Source organism: Cupressus sempervirens, chromosome 3 (genome assembly GCF_028749045.1).
Source record: "Cupressus sempervirens isolate cs-2001-9-10 chromosome 3, ASM2874904v1, whole genome shotgun sequence".
Classification (NCBI taxonomy): domain Eukaryota; kingdom Viridiplantae; phylum Streptophyta; class Pinopsida; order Cupressales; family Cupressaceae; genus Cupressus; species Cupressus sempervirens.
Genome location: NC_143120.1, coordinates 134,405,690 through 134,415,936, shown reverse-complemented (window position 1 = coordinate 134,415,936; position 10,247 = coordinate 134,405,690). Strand labels below are relative to the sequence as shown.

At 36.2% G+C, this 10,247-nt stretch overlaps 1 pseudogene across 1 annotated transcript; it reads left to right on the top strand.

Annotated features, from left to right (window-relative positions):
* The first annotated feature begins 3,729 nt into the window (after positions 1-3,729).
* Positions 3,730-6,424, top strand: LOC149565120 (peptide-N4-(N-acetyl-beta-glucosaminyl)asparagine amidase A pseudogene; annotated as a pseudogene). The gene is made up of 2 exons (XR_016361998.1): positions 3,730-5,753; positions 6,004-6,424. The product of XR_016361998.1 is annotated as a peptide-N4-(N-acetyl-beta-glucosaminyl)asparagine amidase A pseudogene (transcript).
* Positions 6,425-10,247: the final 3,823 nt, after the last annotated feature.

Below are 10,247 nucleotides of genomic sequence, written 5' to 3'. Positions count from 1 at the left end.
ATTTTCATAAACAGTGTCTGCCAAGCCTAGCTGAGAAAACAGTGCAAGCCGAGCAAATTCTGGTTCAGGTTGAGCAAAAAATTAGTATGTGTCGAGTGTCAGTAAAATTTAGTAAGTGTCAAGCATTAGGGAAATAATAGTGGTGACTGAGTTGAGAAGACGCAGTTGATACCAAGCAACCCAGTGTTGGTCAAGCATCAAAAGACTGTTATTGTCAAGTGAACAGTGTAGATGTTGAGTGACAACAAAAAGTGTTAAATCAAAGATTTGATGAATCTAAGATGACTAATTTGATTTCTTGAATTGTGTGAAGCATGTGGAAGATAACTATGATGAGTTGGTGATGCATAATTCAAGATAATTTTGAGGCAAATTCAAGGAAGATTATAAGATAAGTTTCTAGAGGGACTAAAATGGAAAAGTGGGTAGATTCATTGAATCTTACCAAACCCTAAAATAGACGATTGTGATTAAATGAAAAAAAAATTAAATATCTCTATTTATAGAAATAGCAGGCCAGAAGCAAAGGTTTTCATGTGCGAGAACCTAAGGAAGACAAGAAGTTTAGGGTGTTGTTTCATATGGTGGCCAAATAGAAGAGATTGCAATTGGCATACAAAGCAAGAAGGCTTAAGAGGATGAATGATTGAAGGGTAAATAAACTATCAGAGATGAAGAGTGTGAATGCCAAGCAGAATGGAGTAGTAAACCAGAGATTTGTAATCTACAAGTGAGTTGAATTTTATTATTATATCAAGTCCTATTGTTACTTTCTAATAATTGTATCAGTCTGGATAAATCCTTTGGATTAAGGTTGACCTAACAGTTATTTGTAAATTTTTTAACCGGGTGACATTTTAATGGAATGTTCTAAAGTCCTCTAACAAGGCTCGCTCCTAATAGGGTGATTGAAATCCTTTAACCAAGTCACATTTAACAGTGTGTATTGTAACCTTTAACAGGGCTGGCCTTTAATAGGGCATTAATTCATAAGAGTGAAAATGGGTAGCATGTTACTGGTGTTTTTTTCCAAATTGGGTTTCCACGTAAAATCCTTCTGTCAAATTGTATGAATGAGTTTATGGTATTTCATGTTTACATTTCTACAAAGTTATTTTGACCTAGGACAATGACTAAGTTAAGGTGTTGGATGTTCTAATGGATGCATGCATGATATGGTTTTATGGATATGAATCTGTTAAGCACTGAAAAGTTTTATTTGTACATTTGGACCTTGGATGACTAATTCACCCCCCTCGCTTAGTTATTCTAAAGAGTTCCAACACATGGTACATGCTGAGGAACAATACATGCCAAGTAACAATATATGTTGAGCTCCTTTAGCGACCGAGCCCCTTTAGTGATCGAGCACCTCGGTTAACACTGCGACCAAGAACTACCCAATAATGACCGAGCATCAGTCCCTCTATGACCAAGTTCTCCAACTCCAAGGCCAAAACCACTCCAACATGCAAGATTGCCAACTAGCTTAGGACCCTCCTGCATCACATTGTTGATGCCTCTAATGGGAAGATGCCCATTTTTACCAATTTGATCTCATAGGGAACCGTGGTTTTAATTTTGAGACTAATGGTGATTAAATGTTTTTGGATTCTTTCTACCTATCTCCATTTTTGATCGAACATGCTACTGCCCAAATGTCACATCCATAGAGGATCATCAGGGTAACTAACAAGCCAAATAACACTTTTAAGTTTTCCAATCCATAATTCCACATTCCTATATCCATTATGTAAGGAGTATAATGTTTTACATCCTCCTTGAATTCTTTTTGCTCTACAAGTTTCCCAACTAAGCTTGTTGTTGAAATTGACCCCAAGGTACTTGTACTCGTCCACCATCTCTAATGGGCTACCATTGAAAATGAAAGTGTTATGTTGCCTCTTGTTTCTTTTTAAAGAGAAAATCGTCAGTTTGGTTTTGCTAGTAATCACCTGCATCCTAACCATGTGACAAAATCCCTCAAGCGCCTTCAAGTGTTCCCTCAAACCATACATAGTTTTAGTAAATAATATGAGGTTGTCTACATAAAGAAGCAACTTAATCACATACTTAGCCAGCTTAACCCCATCGCCATTGTTCTTGTCTAGACATTCTTCTAATTTGTCAATATATAACCTAGACAAGGTTGGTGAAAGGGGGCATCCCTGCTTGACCCCTATATAGTTGCCAAAGCTATCCGACATCCCTTCCATAGTTATGATATTAGCAATGACTTACTCATATAATCTATGTGTTATAGCCTTAAGTTTAATAAGATTTTTCAACTCTTCCATTCTAAGCTAGAGCATGTCACGTGATACTGTGTCAAAGGCCTTTTTAAAGTCAACAAAGTGGCAAAAGGTCTCTTCACCTTGTGTATTTCAAATCTTTTCAACTAAGAATCTTAGTGTTACCCCATGGTCAACAGTGGAGTGTTTTGGTCTGAAACCTGTCTACCCCTTAGCTCTTTTACCTTATGATTCAAGCCACTTGTTGATGTTGCATTCTACCATGCTACCAAAGAGCTTTCCCAAGAGGAGGTTAATCTTAATAGTTCCATAATTTGATGGATTATTTATGTCACGACTTTTATGGAGAGGGATAACCATGCTAGTAGTCTATTTTTTAGGAAACCCCTCCTTAATGTTATCATTAAAGATGTGGTAAATATGAGGAACCAAGATATTGTTGCCCTATTTTAGATGTTCAATTTGCAACCCATCAATGTCTTGGGCTTTTTTGCTTGCCAATTTCTTTATGCCTTCGAAGATGTCTTCCATAGTAAAAAGCTCATTTGTGGCCTTGATTATCAAAGGTTTTTTCTTATTCGTGTTCATATAACATCCTTGTGTACTCGAACCATTAGAGCTCGTGATATTGTTAGCTATCTATTTTCTCTTTTATTGCAGTTGCTTCCAGAATTTCTTGGGATTTTGCTTGCCTAAAGTGATCAACTCCAACCTTCTCATTCTCACATAAGCCTCTTGAGCTTTGAAAGTCCAAGAATAAATTCTAAGGTTGATGTACGAGAATAACTCTACGACACCACAGGCACATTGTAAGTTAAATTTAACAGCCCATTCTAATAGATTATTTATGACGATTTTTGAATGCTATTTAAGAATGAAAAATCTTAACCAACACAAATGTATCAGGAAACACTCGTTATAGAAATTGTTTGTTATACGCATTGTAAAATCTTTGAGAAAGCCTACCCAAAATCATCTCTTCCTTGTAACAATTTTGAATTATATATTTTGCAGTAAATACAACCACACGATCATCAAACTTTGGTCTGCAACAGGACAAGCTTCATCAAGCAATGCATTTTAAATTTAAAACATTAAACCCAAGTGCGAGTCAAAGTGCAAAGTTGCCCACAAAGATGAGCCAAAAAAAATCAAAACAAAATTTTATTCTTTAGGCGACCTACTATTTTTAGGTTGCTTGCATAAAAAGAGGGAGGGCCTTGAAATTGGTCCTTATTAAAGGACGCAACTATCCTCCCTACAAATTGCACCATTGATTAAATTTCAAAAAAAATAAAAACACAATGAACTTTTTTGAAATTTTCAACATTTGATCTATGTTCTGCATATTTTGTGATAAAAAATTTGGCAGTATTTTGTAAATTTGGAAAAGAATCATACTTACCTTTTTTGCCTCTTTGATTTTTTATTTTTTTTAATTAAATTGTCTTACCGAGATTAGCCAGCGTCAGCACGCTTGGGGTATTACAACAATCTTGTATGCCCTCGCAGATATCGAATCCCGTATTTCTATGAAAACTTTACATTGGTCTTGTCTACCATTTAGTTAGCTGCTGGCTTGTATGAGACCATGGAGTGCGTGATTAACTTATACTAGGAGATTCATCACATTCTGTATTTGGTTAGAGAATGTTCAGAATGGACGCTCATCTGCTATGGTGGGAAATAGCGGTGACGATGATATTGATGACCAGCGAAGCTCATGCAATGGTGAATCTTGGAAGGCAGAGAGAGATCTGGGATCAAATACAAACAGTCACCTACGAGGAGAGTCAAATTCATCCCCAAATTGAAGGATCCGCGTACCAGGTTAGTGAGAATGAATTTCGAAATGAAACACCCCCATTGGTATTTTTTGAGGTTACAAAACCTATTGAACTTCCCAAGGAGAGGCCATGCTCCATGCATGTTTTACAGCATGATTTTGGTAACACGGTCGGAAAACCACCATTGATAGTGAATTATAGCCCCCCCAAATGGTGCCCTAACAAATGGAGTAAAGTTGTTATGGAGTGGAAGGCAACATGTAAAGGAAGGCAGTTCGATAGAATCGCTGGGGTTTGGTTGAGTGGCGTGGAGATCCTCAGGACATGTACTGCAGAGCCCACAAAAACAGGAATTGGATGGACTATTTTCAAGGATATAACTAAGTACTCCCCACTGCTGAAAAGCCCTCAGATTCTTGAAGTGAAGCTTAACAATGTGATAGATAAGACATATACTGGGGTCTTTCATGTCAATATAACATTCCATTTTTATGAAGAGAAGAGGATTATGGGGTTGCAGCATTATGGGTATGCAGATTCGATTATGCCCATTTCCTTACCCTCCTCGGAGACTGCGGGCGCATGGTTCCAAATACACAATACATCAGATGTTCAGGGGAAGTCATTGCGGATACCGCCTAATGCTTACAGGGCAGTTCTGGAGATTTATGTTTCATTCCATTCAGATGACGAGTTCTGGTACGGCAATGCCCCTAATGTTTACATCGAGGCTAACAATCTGACCGGTACAGCAGGTAATGGACCTTTTAGAGAGGTAGTGGTTTTGGTAGATGATACAGTGGTTGGGGCTGTGTGGCCTTTTCCTGTAGTTTATACAGGAGGGATTAATCCACTATTCTGGCGTCCTGTTTCCGGTATTGGGTCTTTTAGTCTGCCTAGTTATGAAATTGATATCACGCCTTTTTTGGGAAAATTGTTGGATGAAAAAGAGCACAAGTTCAGCTTGTCTGTGACCAATGCTCTCAATGTGTGGTTTGTGGATTCAAATTTGCACTTGTGGCTTGATAACAAGAATGCAAGAACAAATGGAAAATTAACTCAATATGAGGCTTCCCCTTTAAAGACCGATCTTCAGTCAAACTTCGAAGGCCTAAATGGATCTTTTGTTACATCTGCCCACAGGAGGATTTCCCACTCTGGCTGGGTGGAATCATCTCAGGGGAAGATAACTACTCACATTTCACAAGAATACAAGTTCATAAATTCAATGACTTTTGAAAACAATGGAGATGCACAGACCGTGGAGCAAAGTATAAGAGCCAAAAGTGGTGCTATAATTGAGGCGCCCACGGGGACACTATTATCTACTCAAGTTGATAGGTCTTTTCCCACATATATGTATTTTGCTGAGGTGGACAAAGGTAATAACACCTATCTTGAGACAGCAAATTTTTCAAATGGATTCAATATGGATATCTCCATTGTTGGCCCAACGAATAGTTTTTTCAGTTCCTTAGATAATACTCAGAATGCAGAGGGCTATATTGTTATCCAGAATAGCTTAGTTAGCAGTGGGTTGGGAAGCACCCAACAGACGTACAAGTATCAGAGTACTGAAGGTTGCTATTCTAGATCTTTGAGTGTAAGCAACTATACGTTTCTTTCAGATCAGATAGACACTTTCTGTGGCAACACGTCTTGATACTTTTAAGGAAACTTTCCTTCATTGAAAGCCTTGACAGGCAACACAAAGGTAGGTTCTTCTTTTCCAATTATTTTGATTGGATGACAGGCAATTTCATTCTCAGATGTTTGTAAATCACCAACTTTTTTCTATTATTTGATATTCCATTTTTACTTCATAGTACTATGGTTAAATGGTAAAGAATTGAATTGGTCCGTGCTGTGTAATCCTACCTTTCAGTGCTCTGCTAAATAAAACCACAATTTGAAGAGAACAAATGTCTCATTACTTACAGTTAATGCATGCTATTTTGTTTCAGAGCAAAATGTTTCCTGGAAAAACACGTAAAAGCCAATTCTTCATATTCATGACAGCATGTACCTCGCTCCTGAATTGATGGAACGTAGTGAAATTTGTATAATTTTTAAATTATTCAACCTTTTTCCATTGAGATGCCAGAAAAGGCAGTGATTTGATTCAAATCCATGCCCATGAGACAAAGCTTTGATTTTTGCTGTAAGAATACAGTACAATGCAATTCCCCTGAGAACCAAACAATGTTGATTTGCTGTGTCCTCTCTTCTCTCTCAGTTTGCATAAGCCTACATTTGGCTGGGGAGTTTTCTATTAATGTTATTGTTGCCAACTCTCTTGCAGATCAAACATAATTAGGGCTATGAAATGATAATTCTATATTTGCTTTCACAACAATATAAGTGTTTTTGCCATTTCCTTTAAAAGCTATTTCCATCCTCAGGATGCTCTTTTGAAGGTGAAACAGAGGAAAATTGTCCTGAAACATTCAGCAAAATACTTTAGGCATATTTAGAGAGATTCTCGCTGATTTTTTTCTTGCTTATTGTTTTCCCTCAGAGATAACATCAAAATCATTTTACTACTACTTCCTCAATAAGAAGTTTGTCTTATTTGCTGTCAAGATGCTAACTGATATTCTCATGCACGAGGAAGAGAAAGATATTTCAACAAGACCTAATTCCAGTGTGTCCTGTAAGATGAACAATATGATAGTCTTGTTTTCAAGAATTGTGTGCCAACTGCAGGACAATTTTTGCTTTTGAACCACATGATTTAACTTACCAGCATATGATAATTGTATAAATTTCTGGTCTAACTAGTTAAGGCTGCAAAATTATTATTTAGTTTAAGAACAAGGAAACCCAGGGACGGATCCCAAGCCCTTTTTTGGTGAAAAATGGACTGGGGTAGTCCCCTAGCTATCCCCAACCCTAGCCATCCCCAAATCTGAGAAATTGTAGGAGATGTTCCAGAAACTTGGGGACGGCAGCAATTCTCAAAGGGGAGAGGTTGGGACGTCTATAAAGACCCCTAAACATCTCATGGCAGCTGTTCACCTTTTCCCAACTAATTTTTAAAAAACTCAATTGTTGTAAAAATACATTCTTTATTTCTTCTTATGGGCCTTCTCAGCCTTAAATGTTTGATAAATTGCATACACGTTAAACTATATATGTCAGTTCTAACTGCAACAAGTCTGGACTGAGCTAGGTCTGCAACAGATTTGGTTGCAGGTTTGAGTTTCAGCTGTTTGTAGGTCAAAACAGCTATAAAATTCATTAAACACCTTCCCAAATCATCAAAGATCATCTCTTAAGATTACCCAGCAGCGACATACAACACCATCACTACCAAACAGCAATTAAGAGGTCAAGAAATGCAGCAAATCATAGTACCTAAGAGATCACAGAGAGGTTCAACCTGTACAGGGCCATACTTTTCAGGCTTGAAACCACTCATAGTCCTTCAAAGTGACATTTTAAGGCTAGAAATGAACATCAATGGGATAGCTTGTGTAGACTAATCAAAACCATCAATATTGATGGTCAAACAAGGGCATTAATTCAACACAAATGTCATATGCTAAGGTTCTATAACGTATATATGCATGTTTTATCTATGATTTTACGTGAATGTATAAAACTTTTCTATATATTTTTTTTAAAATTATTAATTTGTACAGACGTCTTCTTTTCCATCCCCTAGCTGTCCCCAACATATGAAAAAAATAAAAAATAAAAAAATCACCATCCCAGAAATGCGTCCTCCAGTCCCCTGCCATTCCTGTCCCAAAATCGGGCTAACATGTTTAAAATTTGTTATGGAATTTCCATTAAGGATGCATCCAATAGGAACAATTAAAAAATCTCTTAAACAGAATTTTAATAGCTACTTGGGAAAAAATTCATAGCAAGACATGAAATTGAGTTATCTACTCATCTACCATACAAGCTCTTCTTGAGATCAGTCATCATACCACAGCTGTTAATAGCTTTGGTTTAAACTAATCCTACTTTAAACTTGGATATTTCATTAGGAGGCGCTGCAGTAAACTCTAGTTCATCTGTGTAGACTCTAATTGCGTCATTTAATAGGCTGTGTAGAGGGATCAGATGAAGATATACAGAGCAGAATGATCGTGGTAACCTGCAACCCAGATCTTACAGAGCAGAATGATCGTGTGAATTTTTCTCAATTCACAGGAGAGGATTTGTTATTGTTGGGTTGCTGTTTTCTGAACTCATTAGGTCACCAGTCTGTGGTTCCTGGACAGATGAATGATGAAATCCAGTTCAAGCCCGATTGCCATTTGTCCTTGACACAACATAAGCTTTGTAGTTCCATAAACGTGATTGTTGTTTTCTCCATAGCAGCAAAAACATTGTCTAGGGAAAAGATATGCAAATCAAAAGTATGAGATTTTCTGAAAAATTAAAAAATTAAAAAATCAGCATTTCAAATAAATGTAAAAAATGTAGAAAAACATAAAAATATAGAGAGCAAATAAAATAAAGTTTTTTGAATTTTAGAAAATAGATTTTGTCATTTATAATCATATTGCTGATTGAACAGGCATAAACTCAGTTACTTTTAATAATTGAGAAATTGTTGAAGTCTGTGAAGTAATTAAGATTTTTTTTAAAATCAGATTTTTTATTAGGGCAGTCACCAAGAAGTTATCCGAAATCAAAATCTGGCTGTATATGAAGTAATCGAGACTAAAATGTATCATACCTTTTAAGAGGACAGTCATCAAATAGTTGTCCAAGTCAGATCAAATATTAGCGAAGTCTATGAAGTAACTGAAGTGGGAATTTATTAGACAGTAATCTCGCTGCTGTTGGGAATTTAATAAACGAGGAAGCTTTTTTGAGTTGATACGAGGCTTTCATTGTGATTGAGGCAAGAAGTTTGTATGGGTAGCTCAATATTTGAGAAATCTATCAAATCATATTTCACAATCGGAATACTTTCTATGTCATAATGACAATTAACAAGTCCTTTCTATGGAGTAGAATTCAACAAAAGACATTTGTTTAGTTGAGACAAAAGATTACAAGCCACTGGTTATAGCACCTAGCATGTAACTACTAGTTAAGGTGGGATAAATGTTAGTATTAAAATTAAATTTATTAATATATATTAAAATAAAATATTAAATTTTATAACTACTTTATAACTCATGCGTTGGGTGTACAGAGAGCTTGGGTCATATAGAAGTTGAAATTTAGAACAGATTCATTAGCTGCTTCAACATATATTTCACATACCACCTACAATTTGGGATAACGGCCCTGTTAAATTCGATTGATGACCCCATCCCTCTTGCCAGTTTTTTGTTTAAGGTTTTTTAGAAGTTGGAAAGAAAAATAAGGAAATTAAAAACTGATGTCGTTCCACAAAAAAATTGATTCCTCCTAGACGTGGCCCGTGATTTTTCAAGTTTCTCTAGGGTTTCACAGGTTTTTGCAACAATAGTTTCTTTTGTTTGTACTGATTCTAACATGATTTTAATATGCTGTAAATGAAAAAAACTTCATTGAAATTTTGATCAACAATTCTTTTCATGAATCGTGATATCTTCAGGTAAAAGATCAGGTTTCTAGAGGAATCACGATTGATTACGTATAATTTAATTTATTTTGTGCAGATTCTCTGTTTTTCAACTCAGTAGGTCACTAGTCGTTAATTACCTGACAAACGTCTAGCTCATACATATTTTCGTGAAACAGCATTCAACTCTGTAATTGCTTGCGTCTTGGAGGGCAATAAATCTTGAATTATGAAACAGTAGGATAGAGATGTATGGATACACATGGCAGGTCAAGCTTTGTTTAGTGGGAGAACAATAGCAAAGTACAAGTAGCCCTTACAAGCTCTTTGTTAACTGTGACCTAAAACCGTCTACCAGTAGCCCTGACCTCCCTGGTATTTATGTTCTATCGCTTTGACAAATACCCTAGCAGGTCTTCATTTATTAAATAATCCAGCACAAACAATTTTGCCAATTTAAATCTCTAGTGAGTGTTCATAGGGCTGGGTTTAAAAGATTTATAAGAGAAATATTTAAATGAATCCCACTCATGGAAAGATCTTCATTCCTTTTAAAACCTACTGCAGTAAATAAATAATTAAGAGAAATCTATTGGTTCTGCAACAGGCATAACAGCAAATCTATAATAACATGAAACTTATCAACAAAGTACTTGGAATGATGAAGGAAACCTTATTAATGCATTTGTAGAG